Source organism: Myotis nattereri (assembly GCF_964212035.1).
Source record: "Myotis nattereri genome assembly, chromosome: 17".
NCBI classification, from domain to species: Eukaryota; Metazoa; Chordata; class Mammalia; order Chiroptera; family Vespertilionidae; genus Myotis; species Myotis nattereri.
Window position 1 is genome coordinate 51,989,176 of NC_138092.1, and position 20,461 is coordinate 52,009,636.

The following is a 20,461-nucleotide window of genomic DNA, read 5'->3' on the forward strand; positions in this document are numbered from 1 at the left end:
ATTGATTTTTTACAGAGAGGAAGGGAGAGAGATAGAGAGTCAGAAACATCGATGAGAGAGAAACATCGATCAGCCGCCTCCTGCACATCCCCCACTGGGGATGTGCCTGCAACCCAGGTACATGCCCTTGACCGGAATCAAACCTGGGACCCTTCAGTCGGCAGGCCGACGCTCTATCCACTGAGCCAAACCGGTTTCGGCGAGATCTTAGCTATTTTAAATAATGCTGCTATGAACATAGGGGTGCATATATTCTTTCTGGTGAATGTTTCTGATTTCTTAGGATATATTCCCAGAAGCCGGATCACTGTATCAAATAGCAGTTTCATTTTTAAATTTTCTTTTTGTTGTTAATCCTCACCTGAGGATATTTCCATTGATTTAGAGAGAGTGGAAGAGAGGGAGGGGAGAAGGGAGAGAGGGAGAAAAGGAGAGAGAGAGAAACATCAGTGTGACAGAGATGTGTGTATTGGTTGCCTTCCCCAAGCACACACACCCAGCCCAGGCTAGGGAGTGAACTAGCAACCCAGGTACCTTCCCTCGACCAGGAATCAAACCCTAGGCCTGTTGGTGTGCAGGTCAACACTATAACCACTGAACCACACTGGCCAGGACTCATTTGTAATTTTTTTGAGGAAACTCCGCACTGTTTTCCACGGTGGCTGCACAGTCTGCATTCCCACCAGCAGTGCATGTAGCGATATGTTGGCCAATACATCTCCTAGGGCAAGGGAGACAAAGGAAAACAAATGAGTGGGACTACGTTAAACTAAAAAGCTTTTGCACAGTGACAGAAACCATCAGCAAATTGAAAAGGGAGCCACAGTATGGAAGAATGTATTTGCCAAATCAAACCCACAGTGAGGTATCACCTCACGCCTGTCAGAGTGGCTGCAGCAGTGAATCCGCAGACCAGTGCGGCGAGGATGTGGAGAAAGGTCTCTCCTGGGAGCACACAGGCCCGGTCATAGAGATGAAAGAGGAAGCCACGGCCTGTCTCACACAGTCCTTCTGGGTCACTAGAACGTGTCACAGACACGCAACGGGGAGGACATGCTGCCCGCTTGTCCCCGCCCCTGCGGGCCACAGCGGAGCAGCAGGAAGCCACGGTCAGTCCGTCTCCAGTCACTGCTTATGTTCCGCCGCCTCCGCTGTGCAGCTGGACTCCTTGCTCTGTCTATAGCTCCTTGTCTACCTGGTTGCCTGTGAGGCAATGGAATCATGTTAATTTCCCCTACATCTTCCCAGCAAAAGAAAAAAAGTGGCTAGTTCAATCTCAAATAAATTTTGGAAACTAACATGCCAAGCAGTATTGCATTTCCCAGGTTCAAGCTTTTTTATTTTCAACTAACTTCAGAATTTATTTTCTGTTACAGTTTACCTGCAACATTTTTGTATTAGTTTCAGCTGTACAGCATAGTGGTTAGACAATCATATACTTTACCAAGTGTTCCCCCCAAAATTTCCTAGTACCCACTGGGCATCATCCATAGTTATCAGAATATTATTGACTATATTCCCTCTACTTTTAAGCATGGGTACAGGGCATGAATAGACACTTCTCCAAAGAGGACATACAGATGGCCAATAGACATAGGAAAAGATGCTCAATGTCACGAATCACTAGAGAAACTTGAATTAAAACCACAATACGATATCACCTCACACCTGTCAGAATAGCTATCGTCAACAAATTAACAAAAAGTGTTGGCGAGGGTGTGGAGAAAGGGAACCTTCCTGCACTGTTGATGGGAATGCAGATTGCAGCAGCCTTTATAGGGATAATATGGAATTAAAAACTTAAAAATGGAACTCGCTATGAACCAGTGATTCTGAAACCAGACATAATAGGTCTGAGGCCACCTGTCACTACTTGAGCCAAATCAAGTGGAGACAGGGTTGAATCATACACGAGCATTTGTTCCAATACTGCCTGCAGTATGGGAAGAGCAGCTGGTCACCCTAGACATTCTGCTCTGACCCCCCTTGCCAACTGGCTAATTTTATACACATGAAGGAGAAGACAGCTACATGCAGCTGCGAGCGAAAGTGTAACATGGAAAGGGGAGGGGAGTGTTTGCAGTCCAGCTCAAAGCCTCATAACAAGGTGGCTAATCTTCTATGATATTACTAACAGCTCAGCCTGTTCCTGGGACCAGAGAATGGTCAGCATTCCTGAGACAAACTCCTGGAGGGGTCAGGGTCTGGGCACAGCAATGAAATCAAAGCATGTTCTGTCCTTGGTCTGCTTTTAAAATGTATTTCTTTTCTGAGTCATGGACCCATCAAGGCATCTTATCTTTTTAAAGCCTGTGTTCATCCTCCAGTGTCTCAGGGTCTGTAAGGAAAAGTTGGTAAGGTGAGTAGTTATTAGACAACTGCGGCTCTATTCTCATTACATACCCTTCCCCACTCTCATTTCCCCCTGTTAGTATTATCATCTCATATCTATGAGATTAGTTTTACATGGAAGATGTCATGTTGTTTAACTTTATCAGTCCTGGCCTATTTTTTTTTCCCATTATGGATTTTGGCTCTGAATTCTTTCAGGGAAAAGGGGTGTCGGGTCTCTTCTGTAACTGCTTCCTGCTGATGGGGGCCGAGTCTTGAATCCTCCCAGTCTGACAAGTGAAGGAGGGAGCCAAAAAGGTGAAAGCAATTTTAAGTGAAGCCAATAGACCATTCGTGTTTCACTGACTTAATTATAAGTCCAAACTGTTGAGTCTTATTTTTAGGACACAATGATGTAGATGGCTTTTACAGTGAGGCCCATACTGTGTGAGTAATCAATTACTTACTCAAGGACATAGGCATACAACCTATGACACAGAAGAACACAACACATAAAGGTTAATGTATGCGGTAAATCATAAGCCAGTTGAGATTTCCAGATGTCAGGCTCTGCTGGGTTAAAGTCACACTGTGACAATCTGGTAGATTGTCTGGAGTTGGAACATTTCTGGTGATGTCTTCAGGTGCTGAGGTCTGTATGGCATACAGACACACAACCTTAGAACAAAACTTTAAGGACAATTAACTTCATTGTAGTTCATTACCTACAATTGGGTATTAGGGTTTCCATTGAAACACAATTTTTCTCCCTAAGATTATCTTCATTTTTATCAAAGATCCAAATCAAGACTAATTTATTTACTGTATTAAGTTGAATTCCAGCTTGGCCTGATTTGCATAAACACAACAGGAATAGCAATTGATCATATAGGCTTTTAAAATCTGCTTTGCTGGAATCTCACAAGAAGGTTTCATCTCATGGCAAAGCAGCCAAGCCACACAGTTGCCATCAGGCTTTTCCTGCAATACCTATAGGTTTGGGTATATCCCTTAAGTTTTTGAGGTCCCCACAGGTGTCTTGAGGTTCCTTCTTGCTATCTTTCAGGAAAGCAACTTTTGTTCTTTACCTGGAAAGACTACCATGGAGCACATGACCGAGCAAGGTACCAGGGTATTTAACCAAGGGGCTTATTTGGCTTCAGAGTCAATCTTCATTCTTCTGCGTTTTCTCTCAGACATGACTTTCCAACAAATTCTTGGTTAATAAAACCACAATTGGAAGCTGGTTTATGTCCTGTTATAAACAAATCAGATTCGTATTGGATGTATGCAAACAAACACATTGCCAGGAGAACAATAATACTCAATAATACTCAAATTCTGGAGGTATAAGGTAGGGAGAAAAATAGAAATGCCTCAATATTGCTTATGAAAGTATAATTCACCAAACTGCTTTAATAAAAGAAACAAGTTTCCTTATGTCTGAAAACAAGAAAATTAAAAATAGCAATACTTTGAAAAAAATTACAAAAACTATTATTAGTTTTAGTTTATTTAGTCCTATAATCAAATTGTTTCTCCTGATTTTTCTTGCCAGTATTTATATAACCAGGTACTCTATAGAGTTCATATGATTTTCATCCAGTTCAAGGGGATTATCTAAAAGTTTCTTCTCAGAAATATGTAGCTTAAAATAAATCAAGTCCTTTCCATGGATCTTTCAGAAGATGTAACATCTTTGTAAATGTATCAGAGTAAAACAATGACTGTAAATGACAACAAAAAAAACTTAAAATGGCATGGTTATAAATTTAATTACAATTTACATGTTTTTGCAAAACACAACATTCCAGAATAACAACCAGAGCTATAAATAAAAGTATATCAGAATTTTGTGAGCTCTTAGAGGTTTTTATATAACCCTTGGAGCACCTGTTTTAGTAACATGTATATATAGAACATAGTTACTATTTCCATATTTGACAGAGCTTCCCATGTTCCTTGAGTATAAAATTTTCTTTCATAAGAAAAGAAAGCAAATCCTCGAGGCATTCCAGGGCCTATTGGAATCACCTGAAGTCAACAGTAGGTCAAGAAAAAGTTTCTTAAAATTCAAACCCTAGGAACGTAATAAAACATTAAACCAAAAGATTTTATTATTATTATTATTATTATTATTATTATTATTATCACTAGAGGCCCAGGTGCATGAAATTTGTACACTGGAGGGGGGTGTCCCTCAGTCCAGCCTGCACTCTCTCCAATCTGGGACCCCTCAGGGGATGTCTGACTGCCGGTTTAGGCCGGATCCCGCAGGGATCGTTGTGGGATCAGGACTAAACCAACAGTTGGACATCCTTCTCACAATCTGGGACTGCTGGCTCCTAACTGCTCGCCTGCCTGCCAGCCTGATTGCTGTCGTAAATGTTCCCCCTCCACGTCCTGCGTGGTTCAGGGTTCGGGTCTGGAAGAGGAGCCGCACAACAAATGAAATAGAAAAGACACGAGAATAATTTGGGAATATTGGGGGACCAGGTGAGAGAGTCCAACTCAAGAGGAAGGACTTCCACTGTGCTCAGGCCTCACCAAGCTTTTTATAGTGAGGGGTAAACAAGGTAGTGGTTACCAAAGTTACACTTTTCTTGTGAGTTTCACTTGTTTACACCATGGTTATACTTCCTGCACTTCCTCAGCCCATTAGCTTCCCAGATAAGATCTGGGGAGTGTTATAAGGTCAAGCCTAATAATGCTAAGAGGACTGTGCCCTCTAAGCTAGGACTTGTTTGTGACTTTACCAACAGGTCAGTCCAAGGCTTAACCCTATATCAGTTTCCCACAGATTGCCCCTAAATGCTTCTGCTTGCAAGCCTGATCACCCCCTAACTGCTCCCCTGCTGGCCTGATTGACACCTAACTGCTCCCCTGCCAGCCCAATTGCCCCCAACTGCCCTCCCCTGCTGGCCATCTTGTGACAATGTGGGGGTGGCCATCTTGTGAGGATGTGGGGGTGGCCAACTTGTGATGCGAGGGCATGAGGGTCAGTTTGTATATTACCTCTTTATTATATAGGATTGTGATTATTACTAAACAGTATTAAATAATTTATTATTTTAACGTGACAACCAAAGATAATAAACACAACACAGGCTAGTAAAACTACAATTCCGATGATGAAGAAGATGGACTTTTAAGTAATCAAGTTCCTATTTAACATAACTATTTCAATAATATATAAAACCTTAGCTTCCTAGGCAAATACAGGGAAAACTTTTCCCCTCTTAACAGACTGGAAATGAACCAAACAAATTCTGTATTAGTTTACTTTTGATTCATTTATCTTATTAGATTTAGTATGCAGTATACCTATAATTTCCTTTTAATATTTCTCTTCACAATCATTCTGTGACTTTCACAAACCTTCTTATCCATTCAGAAATAACCAGCTTTAGAAGAACCCACTTTTCCCCCCTTTAAAATGCATCTCCATACCTCATGCCTTCTATTACCAAAATCATATGACTTCTTTCCAATTACAATTCGTAACTCTTAGAAACAATTTTTAGGTGACAAGTAAGTAATTAACATTCCTCAGATTAGCAATACACTCACATTTTTAAGAGCTATATTTCAAATGAAATGTAAGCTATGTCCACTAACACATGTAAATCCATTCTCCAGCTTCTCTGAAATAAGAAGCCCAAAGTAGGCAAACTCAGATCAATTACTATTTCAGTATCCTGTTATTTTAAAATACCTAGATATTTAATAATTTTTTTTATTATTTAACTCAGCAAGACTCCAAAGTTTTAAGTTACCTGAGTAACCAAAGGCTTTTGAAAACTACATTTAAATAAATATAATTATATTGTAAAACTTTATCAAAACCCTTCATTTTAGCCCTAGCTGGTTTGGCTCAGTGGATAGAACATTGGCCTGCAGACCAAAGGGTCCCTCCCGGGTTTAATTCAGGTCAAGGGCACGTACGTAGTGGGGGCATGTGCGGGAGGCAACCAATCGATGTGTTTCTCTCACATAGATGTTTTTCTCTGTCTTTCCCTCTCTCTTCCACTCTCCCTGAAAATCAATGGAAAAATATCCTCGGGTGAGGATTAACAAAACACACACAAAGAAACCCTTCATTTTAGTTATAGCTATTCATTATGTCTTAACAACTCTATAAGACTCTAAAGTGAATTATTACCCAAGCATTTTCTTGGAAAGTTTTGTAACAGAGAACATGACCTTGACAACTAGGAGGCCGGAGAAAAGGCGAGAGGGAGGGGATTTAAAAGGTTTATTTCCTATAGGGTGTTTTTTTTTCTGAGTAGAATCCTTACGATGCAACAACATGAAATCTTGCATATAAGAGGAGCCCTTATCCCATTTTACAACAAAATAACCTCTGAAGTGAGTGAGTGAGTGAGTGCTCCAAAAGAAGGGCCTGGGACACTGGCCTTGGCATCTCATCTCACACCAACCTGCACAGCCAATGACCTTCACAAGGTCTGAGGGGCACAAAGCCCAAACAGCAGAGGCAGGATCCCAGTGTTCACAACACAGTGGAGAGCAGACCACGCCCCCAAAAGATAAAAGAACAAGCAAAGAGCATGGCAACCGAAGTCCCTTACAGACAGACATGAACTCTCACTAGCTAAGCATTATGGGTGGCCGATGCCTTGAGAGGCAGCGCAGGGAGGATCCCCGGGACAAGGAACTCTTGGCAGCTGCTGGGAGGTGCGTGCAGTCCCTGCCTTGGGTTCAGCCTGCCACAAGCAGCTGGGGCCCCCAGCCAAGTGGGATATACCCCGTCTTTAAACAAATTAAACCAAACAACAAAGAGACACAAAGCAACCATCAATGTACAATCAATGTACAAGCAACAATCTATATTGTACTGTATGTGCAATATTTATACACACGCACAACCCACAGATAAGAGCTTCACACCATGCTCCTGTCTGTGCAGCCACAGAAACCTCAGAATGCCCTGCAGTTAAACACACACACACACACACACACACACACACACACACATACACACCAAACAAAACAAAGCACTGAAGTGGATCAATGTCTCTTGTCCCAGACTGGATCAACTAGAGGCTCTGAGACCAAGCAAGGAGCCCTGGAGGTCTCCTGCTGCCACCGGGAGCTGATCAGGCTCACCCAGACCAGAGGCAGTAAATGCCTCCTGTGACATACACAGCACATGCTTCCCATGCCTTACAGAGAAGCCCAGACGAGAGGCAGCCAGTGCTGCTTGTGTCATACAAACACGCTAGATTCAACTCAGGTGGAAGGACAGGGATTGCTGGAGCTGACAGTGGACCCCACGGGAAGACCCCTGGCAGCCAGCCCCAGTACTTGCCTGGAAAGAAATCCCACTTGGGGTCCTGCCATGGTCACCACCTTTGAAACCAGACACAAGGGGTCCACAGGCCACCTGTCACTACTTGAGCCAAATTAAGCGGAGACAGGGTTGAATGTATATGGGCGTTTGCTGCAATAACGCCGGCAGGATGAGTAGAGCAGTCGGTCACCCTGCAAATTCTGCTCTGACATCCTCGCCAGTTGGCTGGTTATACACACACGAGGGAGAAGACAGCTATGTGCAGCTGCAAGCTGCAATGCAACATGTAAAAAGGAGGGCAGAGTCTGCAGTCCAGCCTTCAGGAGTTAGAGTCCGATAACATGCTGGCTAATCTCTCTCTTTATATATAAAAGGCTAATATGCAGAGTGTCCCCTTGGCAGTTCAACCGGGAGACCGGGAGTTTGATCGCTTGCTATGATGTGCACTGACCACCAGGGGGTGGCGTGGAACATAGAGGTTGACCAGTGGCGGTGGTGGCAGGGCACTGAAGGAGTGAGGGAAGGAGGAGGCAGGGAGGTGGGGAAGCAGGGAACCTGGTTGGTCCTGATTGCTGGCCAGACCTAGGGACCCTACCAGTGCATGAATTTTGTGCACTGGGCCTCTAGTCTTCATGATGTTACAAACAAACAGCTCAGCCTGTTCTGGAACTGGAGAATGGTCAGCGTTCCTGAGGCAAATCCTGGAGGGGGTGAGGGTCCAGGTACAGCAACCAAGTCAAAGCATGTCCTGTGTTCTTGGTCTGCTTTTAAAATTTACTTCTTTTCTGAGTCATGGACCCATTGAGGCTTCTTATCTTTCTACAGCCTGTTTCACCGTCCAGTTTCCCAGGGTCTGTACGGAAACTGCTCGTCTATAATTAGTCAGGTGGATGCTTGTTAGACAACCGTGGCTCTGTTCTCATTACGTGTCCTTCTCCCGTAGCAATTCCTCTTCTGGGAATTTACCCGAAGAAACCCAAAACATTACTTAAAAGACAGATGCACCCCTGTGCTCACATTTCTTAACTTCTCAGAGGCCGAGGCTCTTGGGAAGCGTTCAGCATCACCCGGTGCAATTCTCCCTGCCGCCAGCAGCAGGACACTGGCACTTCTTGGCCGCACCGTGGCTGGTTCACCTCATTACTGGTGGCCCTTCGCGCGCCTCTGCTTGCGTGTTTGTTCCTGGCACCTGTGCTCCCGGCTGGAGGGAGGCCTGTGCTTAGCAAAGGTACCTGTGAGCTCAGCGTCACACTGAAGCTTTAGCCACTGGTCTTGTGTAATCTCGAAACTATAAGGGCCTTCTTGGGCCAACTAAAACAACTTATGGGGAAATTATAAGTCTTTAAACTTACATAACTAGTCTGTAATAGTTACCGGACAAAGAAATAACATTTGGAACCATCCTCTTCATTAAACGTAAAACATGTGCTGGAAACAGCTGCACTGGCCGTCTGGTGCTCTCAGGTCCCAACCGCCCGGCGGACACATGGCCACAGGCTGACGTGCCTCCTGAGTCCAAAGCCTTGCGCACTGTTTCAGATGCAGCCCGTGCCGCACCCCAGCCCCCTCCAGCAAAGCCGTCCCCTTCCTCTCGGAGTCTAGACCTCCAGTCTGCCTGGGAACGGCCTGGAGGGCTCTGCTGTCGGTGGCCTCGGGCTGTTTGGATGTTTAAGAGCTGGATGTGCTATTGTTTTGCAGGAAATCTTCGAATGTCAGCTTATTCTCTCTCAGCCTCCTGGCTCTAGCTGTGCACAAAATGAGGCAACGAGACTATGGATGTCACTTCTGAAATGCCCAGGGGTGTGTGTATGCGTGCATATGCGAGTGTGTTTGTGTGCATGCATGTTTGTGAGTGTGTGTGAGTGTATGTGAGAGTGTGTATGTGTGTGGGAGTATGTATGTGTCTCTGTGTGTGTGCGTGTGTGCACATCTAGCATTCCATCTAACCCCCATCGCTCAGAATTTGTGTGTAATTAGAACAGAAAGGCAGGTGAATGGCTATAAAATGGGTCTGATTGGACAGGAAGGTGAGTCTCTCCGTGGCCCTGATGTTCCGGGCCCGCTCCCTTCCTCTCTGCTCTCCGGGAATTGGCGGGACTCGGCAGGGGTGACTGCCGCCTCCCAATTTTACAAACTGCATTTTGCGGGGTCTCTGCCCAGACCTCCCACGCCCAGTTGCACCTCAGGATGGGTGCCTGACGGCACATGATTCTTCCCTCTTGGTTTTAAGTATCCCAAGCTCTTCTAAATAATTAAATACAGCGTTTCCACAAGACATTGATTTATTTTAGGAAACACTAATTGCTGTACTCTTCTGCACAATGTAGCTTTGTAGCATTCTTAATTAATTTCCCAGCCACTAGCGTAACATTTAAATTGTGGAGTTAACATTTAAAATTGTTTTTCTAGAGGTAAAGGCCATTTGGGGAGGCACGGGCCATGCAGAGTTAAAGAAACCCGTGGAGCTGTGAGGAGCACAGCCATTCCCATCAGCGCGTTGTAACTCAGCCTCACTGTGCCGGGCCCTGGAAGGTCGGAGCCTGGCGGCTGCACAGTCCAAGCGCCCAGACGTCTGCACCGGCGGCCGTGTGGCTGAACCAGGCTTTCAGTCTGAAGCCTCGAGTAACCCTCCGAGTTCTCTCCCTTTCAAAACGCTGGGGTGCATGCTCCCCCTAAATCCCGTCATTGTTACTGACGTTTTGTTACTCGTGTCTCGAACTGCCTCTTAACAACCACGGAGCAGCGATCTGCTCAGCATCATCTGCTGAGGATGAGGGCTCACAGGACACGTTTGATCCGGGACATGCAAGGCCCGTGTTCGCACCCCAGCCTTGCGCCATCTCCAGGGAAGGGAGGCCCCGGCTGCATTTCTGCTCGCCAGATGCTGGCGTGGGGGAGGTAGGTGACTGGTTGGGTAAGGATCTCCATTGTTTTTCCTCGGATATTTCACATGTCAGTTTCACTGACAGTAAATCCCGAGACACTTATAAAGGCAACGTCTCAGTGGAACCAGCTGTGGACCATGCAGCTCGGCTAGGAAAGAATTCTGATTGGTTGGCATGTAGAGACTTCTGTCCCACTTCCAGACAGCTAGAAAGCGTTTCCAATTTCACACACCCGCTGGACGTGTGGCTTATCTAGGTATTGGAAGAGCCAAAAAATAAAACACTAAACCCCAGCTCCTGACTTCCCTCATGTGTGGCTGTTTGTGGAAAGCGGCGATCCTCGAAGTATGACCCTAGAGTCGGAAGCACCGGTGTCCCTGACTCTCACTAACATGCAAATTCTGGGGCCCACCTGCCGAATTGGAAATCCCAGGCATGGGGCCCAGAAATCCTACTTTAACGGCAATTTCTGTGACTTCGATGCACGCGGCAGCCTGAGAAACACTATAAACATTTAAGAATAAATTCTAGTTTTCTCAGCATTGGTTGGAAAGCTCATAGGAAAAGACGTACTGAGGGGACAGTGTCATGAAGCTAATGTCACTGGGGCTTTGCGGCAGGGTCCTGTCTCCGTGTAGCTCCAGAGAAGACAGGAGCGGTGTCGCCATGTCAGATGCTCAGGCCACAGTCCCGGAACCGACCCACTGCCAGAGGCATTTTGAGGCCCTGGGCTATTTGTTACATGTATTAGCATAAGAAACAGTCACGTCTGTAAATAACTTGTGGGTTTATTTGAGACAAACTGCCGACAATTGCCGAGAAGCAGAACCTGAGGCAATGCTCTGGGGCGAGCATGTCACACTCCAAGGCCACCAGGGCCAAGAAATCCAGGTGTAAGTGTCTGTGGCCGCAAACAAACAAAAGCTCAATCTCCATAGAAACGTAGGTTTGTTCCAATAGAGACATGCTGAATACAAAGGGCTGACACAAATGAGTCATCGTTCACATAAAATAACAGAACATTTTAATAAAAATTAATATTTTTTCTTGAACATTAACTTACCAGACACTGAATAACTGCACAAATTAATAAGCGTAACACAAATAAACCTATTTTTCTTGCTCTCCGAAAGGGAAATCTTTCCTGTTGCGCACACCAAACAAGTCAGTCCAAGACTAATGACGTGGCTACCGGCTGCTAAAATATTCGCTGCTGGTGTTAGTGGAGGGAAATGGTGCGCCTGTGCGTAAGGCGCATAGGGAAATGAATGCAACACGATCATAGCCATCAGTCATTAGCGAACGTTGTAGTTCATTGCTAATAATTAAGTATAACAGGATAGTGTAAAAATTAAGTTAAAACATTTTTATTAAAACATTCCCTACATATTGTTGTATTGGTTGGGCCGCAAAAATATTCGTTGTGGGCCATATGCAGCCCGTGGGCTGCGAGTTTGACATGCTTGCTCTGGAGAATGGTGGTTTTCCATCTGTTTTTATAAATGACATCGAAGGAGGAAAGGTAAGTGGGTGACATGAAATCCATTGGTGTTAGGTTAGGGAGATGGGAGAAAGCAAAGCGGGGAAACTTCTGGGATTGGATAAAAGATAAAATGAGAGACACATGCTTCTTTTACATTTACATATACAGGATAGTTAGCAGTCAACAATCATGATAGCAATGACAATGAGGGAATTTGTGGTCTGTGCCCTGGTGCCATTTGCTGTGCCCTGAGGGGTCCGGGAAAGGGTAAGTTACAAGTTACACTAACATTCCAAAGTCATGTTATCATAGATGTAAAAAGACAATAGACTCAGTAAAGATTGAAGTTGATCTTTGTCAGGGAAGATACTGGCCTAGGACATGACTACTCACTATAAACTTCTTTTTAATTAAAGGTTTCAATTTCAGACCAACCTTTGTGGTTACTTAGGTCTCTGAGTTTGTAAGACCACCACTCAGGCCTTCCCTGAGCTTGTCAGGATAGGAGGTGGCTCCTTTCGTCCCCATATGTCAAAGTGAGACAACTACAAAAATGGTAGATATTTCAAAACTGCAAGCATATTTAAAGAGCTTTGGCTCACTGCTTCCCTCAGCACTGTGGAGAGGCTGAAATGCATTTCTAGTTTCAGGCTTCTTGGTACATTTTCACAGTGAAATTCATTAATTACCAAATACTTTGGTCCAAAAATATATTTCATGCCCAAAATGATCCCGGAGCTGCTTTCCTATCATCTCCTTACAGGCTGTTCCTTCCACATGCACATCGCCTGGACCCTCATCTGTGTAGCCCAGGACTGTTGGCAAAATAAACCGGAAAAGCAAATCGGTTTTCAATATAGTGAGATGACTCCATATAAATCTTTAATGGGCTTAGTGAAGGAACTTGCCAGGTGAGCTGAGTTCAGTCTCATTTAATTCTCCAGGAGCAGGTAGAAGAAACCATTTCTGTGCATCTGATGCATGGAAGTGCTTTTATGAACTCTGTTGTAACTGCTAGCGCTAGTGGGTCAGTGCTTAATATAAATTAGCTTCATACGCATTCTTGCACCAAAGAGTGAACCATTGTTCAAATAAATTGTTATGTCTTTATGAGGTAAAAAGAGCTACAATTTCAATGTATATTTTATAAACTTCTCTAAGTTTGACTCAAAAGTGGCCATAACACATACTGCCAGGATTATTGTAAAAATTGACTGAAAGCCTATATTCAATGAACATGAGTTATGTAAGGGGATTAAAAATAGCTTGAGCACATCACATCATTCTATTAAATAATGATGAGTGGGATTATGACAATGTATAAAATGACAAGTCAAATAGTGTATTAATAAGGCAAAATATATCAAAAAAATAAGCCACGTGTCTGGGAAAGTCAAAAGAATATACAGGGTGGGGCAAAATTAGGTTTACAGTTGTTTGTATGGCAATTAATACAATAATTAATAAATAATAATCCAAGAATAAACCCTGTGTTCCACATACTCATGACTGTAAACCTACTTTTGCCCCACCCTGTGCAAAAGTGTTAAGCAGCTAGAATCAGAGAGGCAGGCAGCGAAATTTGGTGGGGAAAACTCAAAGGTAGACCCAGAAAATAGAAATGAAAAATGGTGGGAGAGCTCAGGTGTGACTGACTGGCACACGGCTCATCGGTATCACTTTATACCGGCGGATGACGTGAGGATGTGTGCCGAGTGACTGCTGGAACCACACAGTGGATCGTGCTGGACGTTGGTTGAAGGGGCTCGTGTTTCTTTTGGACCAGGAGGCCTCCCAGCTCTGGCCACTTGCGAGGTCTCTCCTTCAAGCCTTCCTCTTCTTTTCTTAAAATCTCTGGGTTGATGCTATTCCTGCATTTGGATTTCTTAAGGTAAATGAAAGGATCAGAAAGACAGACTTCCTGGGACGGTCAGAGCAGGGCATCCTTACGTCCAGCGCACCGTGTCCTAGTTGTCTTGGGGTGTCCTAGGCACCCCGAGTGTTTGTCTTCTCCTCAGGTACCTGTGGTGACATATCCACATGGTGGGTCAGTGGGGAGGGGAGGTCGTGACCTTGCCAGCTGAGGACGGGCGGACCTCAGATCTCTTCCTGGGGGGCCCGGATGTGTTCTCCTTGTGGCTGGCGTGGCTCTGCCCTCACCGGAGTGGGCAGCAAACCAAACGAGCTTAGGATGCTCCGATGATGACCTCAGGGTGGGGGCGGTGGGGGCTGAAGCGAGGATGAGGGACAAGTACAAGTGAGTCGTGAAATAGTCCTTTCCTGGATTAATTAACACTGAATTGTTGTTTAATTGCCTCCATTTTTATCTTATGACGGAAGCAGGTGGTAACCGTTGGAAAGTGGGCGTGGGACCCGCAGTTACTGAGAAGGGGACAGCACGACATGGGGGGCAGTCTTCAACCCCAGGGCAGGCTGAGCTGCGCCGCCTGCCAGCCCTGAGGGGCCTGTGCGTCCTGTCAACATGCAGGCGAATGCCAGGTGCCAGCCCTCACTTTTGGTGTGGGCAGCAGAGGTGACGCACCTGCCTCCCAGCTGCTGGGGGCCTGGTTAACGGTGCGGGGCCTCGGAGCAGGCGGGGCGCTCAGCACTCAGCATGCCACTGTTTCCATTCTCTCATTCCTCGCCTCCCTCACTGTGTGTCAGTACACAGGCTCCCTTCCGTCTGACTTAGGAGAGATTTGCATGCAGTTTCCTGGGGAGAGAGGGAGTGTCCTGGGGCACTGGAGTGGGTCACTGCTGTCTTCTTGGCAATTGGCAACAGGATGCCTGAGGTCACGGTCAGTTTCCGTGGGATGGCTCCAGGCCCTCCCGCTGGTCCCTGGGTGCTGGGGGCTGGCAGGCGGCAGGAGCGTAGCTTGTTGGGAAGGACGCCTGCTGTGCCCCGGGGAGCTCGCCCTCCGAGGACCAGGAGTCTTGGCCCCAGAGCCCGGAGATGCGGGATTTGGGAACTGAACACTCCGTGTTCCCGGGGCAGGATGGTTCCCCGGATTCTTTGTCCATCAAAATCGAAGAATGAATCCACAGACGATGGTGTAGCAGAGGTGGAGATTTATTGATGAACAAGTACAGACTCCCACGTGGGGAAGGGGAAAGAATTTCACAGCACAGAGTCCCACGTGGGGAGGGGGAAGAGTCCCACCGACTTCCTGTTTCCAGGCTTTTTAAAGGCTGCAGTCCCTGTGCCCTGATATCCCCTCTGATTGGTCAATATTCCCTTTAATTTGGTCACTATAGCAACTCCTGAGCTCAAAGGTCAAACCTCATAGGGATGGTGTGAGGCCCTTCTTCCTCATTGTTCTCCCATTCCCTCTGGGCTTCCTTCCTCCTTTATTTTGTAAATATAGACCTTTTGGCTACTCCCAGTTCCCTTGTCTTATGGAAATACTCTGTGCCCGGCTCCCTTGTGTTGTGGTAATATACCCTTTTGCAACTCTGTAGCCCTGTAATTTTTCTTCATGGACCCCCAATTCTAAAAACCCACTAAACCTGCCTATTTCACCCCTAAAAATCCCTATTTCACTGGACTGCAGGACCAGAGAGTCTGTCCGAGCAGCTCGCCCTGAGCGAGGCTGCTCCTGCTCCCAGCCCATGGCTGCCAGGCCCGCCTGCCCAGGGGGACCCCTCAGGAGATAATGCACACAGGTTAGCCTTCAACTGCTCCTAGAGGACTGTGCGCCAGCCACACAGGCAGCTTCTCCAAGCTGTGCCCGCTGCGCCTCTGACTGCCGTCCCCCCTACCCCGGCTGCCCGTCCCCAGCGGTGGGTGTGGGATGCTACTAGAGGACTCTGGGTCCCGTACCCAGTGTGGTGTCTTCTGGCTGTGAGGTGGGGCCCATGGTCTGACTCGATATTGCATGGGTGCCCTGTCAGCAGGACACATGCCCTACAGCGGCTGCAACACTCCACAGCCTGGCCCTGAGCTGAGGACCTGCAGGAAAGAAAGGCAAACTGTATGCAAAGTGCAGGCCATCCACCAAAACGCCTCCTGCCAGAAAGATGCTGCACGGAGAGCAGGCACAGGTGACACACCAAGTCGTCAGTGTCCCCGGGGGCCTGTTGGGGACTTGGCGTGTGTTCTGCTGCTGGTGGGAGGACGCCCAGCTGTGGGCGCGTGGGAGGCTGGGAACTCCTTCCTGGTCCCGAAGATTTCCTGTCCTTCCCCCACAGCTGCTCTGCCAGGTGGCCATTTGTCACAGTGGGGGGCTCTGTCCCCAGCGGTCACTGTCTGTGTGGACTCTGTCCCCAGCGGTCACCTGTCTGCATGGACTCTGTCCCCAGGGGTCACCTGTCTGCATAGACTCTGTCCTAGTGGTCACCCGTCTGCATGGACTCTGTCCCCAGCGGTCACCTGTCTGCATGGACTCTGTCCCCAGGGGTCATCTGTCTGCATGGACTCTGTCCCCAGGGGTCACCTGTCTGCATAGACTCTGTCCTAGTGGTCACCCGTCTGCATGGACTCTGTCCTCAGGGGTCACCTGTCTGCATGGCCTCTGTCCCCAGGGGTCACCTGTCTGCATGGACTCTGTCCCCACGGGTCACCTGTCTGCATGGACTCTGTCCCCAGGGGTCACCTGTCTGCATGGACTCTGTCCCCACGGGTCACCTGTCTGCATGGACTCTGTCCCCACGGGTCACCTGTCTGCATGGACTCTGTCCCCAGGGGTCACCTGTCTGCATGGACTCTGTCCCCACGGGTCACCTGTCTGCATGGACTCTGTCCCCAGGGGTCACCTGTCTGCATGGACTCTGTTCCCAGGGATCACCTGTCTGCATAGACTCTGTCCTAGTGGTCACCCGTCTGCATGGACTCTGTCCTAGTGGTCACCCGTCTGCATGGACTCTGTCCTAGTGGTCACCCGTCTGCATGGACTCTGTCCTAGTGGTCACCTGTCTGCATGGATTCTGTCCTAGTGGTCACCCATCTGCATAGACTCTGTCCCCAGGGTCACCTGTCTGCATGGACTCTGTCCCCAGGGGTCACCTGCCTGCATGGACTATGTCCATAGGGGTCACCTGTCTGCATGGACTCTATCCCCAGGGGTCACCTGACTGCATGGATTCTGTCCTAGTGGTCACCAGTCTGCATGGATTCTGTCCTAGTGGTCACCTGTCTTTGTGGACTCTGTCCCCAGCAGTCACCTGTCTGTGTGGACTCTGTCCCCAGTGGTCACCTGTCTGTGTGGACTCTCTGTCCCCAGCGGTCACCTGTCTGTGTGGACTCTGTCCCCAGCGGTCACCTGTCTGTGTGGAACAGGCTTTGTGGGGCACTAACCGTGAAGCGCAGACCTTCGCACCCCGTGGCCACACTGTGGTCATCTCCATGCTCTTCTCTGGAGTGTGTCCCTCACCTTCCAATGCGGTTCCTTCCAGCCTCGGTGCCTCCAGCCCAGCCCTCAGTCGCTGTGCAGGACGCTGTGCTGTTCTGACTTCACGCCGTTTCTCCTTCCACACCCAGTCGGCGAGGAGACCCAGCTGCTGAGTTCTGCCTCCTGAGGAGGCCCCCGCACCCAGGCTCGCAGCCCCTCCCGTGGGGCCGGCCGCTCTGAGGTCTGTGATGGGCCTGTGCACACCCCGCTGAGCCCGGTGGCCCGTGGCCCGTGGCCTCCATGTCGCCGTGGCAGGAGGGAGCAGGCAGAGGTGTCTGGGCCGCAGTGGTAGGGACAGGTCCAGGCCTCTCCGCTTCCCTGGCCCCTGACCCTGCTCCTGGCCTGTGACCCTGCTCCTGACCTCCGACCTGCTCCTGGCCTCCGACCCTGCTCCTGGCCTCCGACCCTGCTCCTGGCCTGTGACCCTGCTCCTGACCTTTGACCTTGCTCCTGACCTCCGACCCTGCTCGCGCCCAGCCTGTGGGCAAGTCCATCTCTCCGTGCCCACCTGCCGTATGACTTGGTGGTCCCGGCAGAAACTGTCCATGGCTGGACTGGATGCCCTGTGGTCAGGGCCTTACTCTGTGAGATCCAGGAGCTTGCCAGGTATGAACTGAAATGGGGGTACCCGCCCCCCGCATACAGGGCTGGAGTTTGCATGCAGGGTGCTGGGAACTGGCTGACAGTTTCCTTTCTGGTCGTGCTTTGTCCAGACCGAGCGTTGCCATCTCACCAGCTCAGTGCTCCCAGGAGCCTGTGTGGCTCCCGACTGAACCCCTGCAGGACTGGCTGCCAACGCTCTCAGGACTTGGCGTTCGCTCCCTGGGACAGTTTTCATTGCAGTTTTAATTTATTTAATTGCATTGGACTAATCAGGTCTCCTATTTATTTTTAGTCAATTTAATAAATCGCATTTTTCTTGGAATTTGTTCATTTCATCAAACTTTTGAAATTTATTTTCATGAATTTGTTTAAATGTCCTCTGATGGTGTCTACCAGAATGTGTGTAGAATGTTGGTGATGTCCATTTGCTGATAGTGATAATTTGTGTCAGTTTTAAAAATAGTTTTTCCAGAGTTTTATCCAAACTTCATTGAAAAAATAAAACTTATCTTTTTTCTTTGAGTTTTCCTTTTCATCATTTTAACACTAAACCTTATTATTTAGTTTCATTTCTTTCCTGTGGGTTTAATTTGCTGGTGTTACTCCAATGACTATTTAGCTCATTGGTTTTCAATCTTTTTTAAAGTACATGCACCTAGAATATAAATTTCTCAGTAAGTGTACCTACCATTTACTTGAAAAATTGATATTTTGCTTTTGGCTAACATTCTATTCAAAATATCCTATATAATAAAAGGGTAATATGCAAATCGACTTAATGGCAGAATGACTGGTCGCTATGATGTGCACAGACCACCAGGGGGCAGACGTTCAATGCAGGAGCTCCCCCCTAGTGGTCAGTGTGCTCCCACAGGGGAAGTGCTGCTCAGCCAGAAGTGTGGCTCATGGCTGGTGAGCACAGCCACTGTGGCAGGAGCCTCTCCCACCTCCACGGCAGCGTTAAGGATGTCCAACTGCGGCTTAGGCCCACTTCCTGCAGGAGGGGCCTAAGCCATCAGTCGGACATCCCCCAAGGGCTCCCGGACTGCTAAAGGGCACAGGCCGGGCTGATGGGACCATCCCCCCAGTACACAAATGTCATGCGCTGGGCCTCTAGTGTTTATCATGAGTCCTTTGGCTCTGGAAATAGTTTGCTGCAGGCCAGTGCTCTGTTTTGGCGCCTGCATATGCCTTCACTCAGCCTTACCTTAAGGATAGTTTCCTGGACACAGAAGCACAGGTTAACAACTGTCAGTGTCAGCACTGGAGAATCTGTCCTGCCATTTCTCAGTCTAGCTGTTGCTCATTGTAAGTGACCCTTCTTTCTCGTGGGTGCTTTAAGGCGTCCTCTTGTCTGCATTGTGGCTATATCCGAAGTGTTTTTGTTTTGTCTGAAATCATATTTGCTTATACAAACGTTTTAAATCTCAGGCTGGGTAGCTTTCTTACATTTTGAAAAATTCTCAGTCATTTTCTCTCCAAATATGGCTGTTCTCTCTTTCCCTCGTGTGACTCCAGCTTCACATACAAACCTGGTCAGGAATCCCTGTTCGCGTCCTTCTGTTTTTTCATCCTGTCTGTTTGTAACTTACTCTCGATATTTTCTTTGCTTTTGTCTTCTCCTGATGAACTTTCATCTGTGCCTAGTCTTCTGTAGACCCACCACTGAGACGCTAATTCAATTCTTAGCTCTGGAATAGCTATTTGATTCTTTTTTGCAGCCTCTAGTTCTGTTTCAGTTCTCAGCTTGTACTTAGCATGCACAGTGTGGCCATCAAACGTGCTTGTTGGACAACCGTGATGATCTGCACTTGCTGGGTCTTCTTCCACCATCTGTCTCATTCTTCCCCCCCCCTCTCTCTTTTTCTTCCTTTTTCCCTTTCTCCTCCTTTCTCTCTCTCTCTCTCCCTTCCTCTCTCTCCCGTCTTTTCTACTCCTATGCCTAGTTATTTAAATGAGTGAACATTTAAATCTGACCCTTGCCAGATGCCATGGCTGTTTGCAATGCAGCATCATGGTAACCCAGGGTCTGGGATCAACTGGGAATGGTTAAAACTGGACGACAATCCCTGCCAGAGGCACGCACTGACCTGATTCCAAGTGCAGCCTGTCGGGATGCAGCTGCCTCGTGATGACTTTGCTTGCAAGGCCTGGGCTCCACATTTTGCTGCTTTATGTCTCAGAAGCCATCAGCAGCTCTGCTTTGCTTCTTCCTCCCACCGCAGAATCGGCAGGGAACACGTGGCTCTAGAATGTGGACGCCCCTCCCCACTGCTCTTCTTTGAGATCTGGACCCTGCAGATCAGGTCCAGCACCGCTCCTGCCCTGGTTTCTTCGAGCAGCTCCTTCTCATTTCTGCAGACCACCTGGTGCTCAGCAGGAGAGCCCTGCACTGCCCCACTGCACTCCGGTCCACATCGGGTGTGGTGGGAACTGACACCACCCTACCCACTGCTCAGTG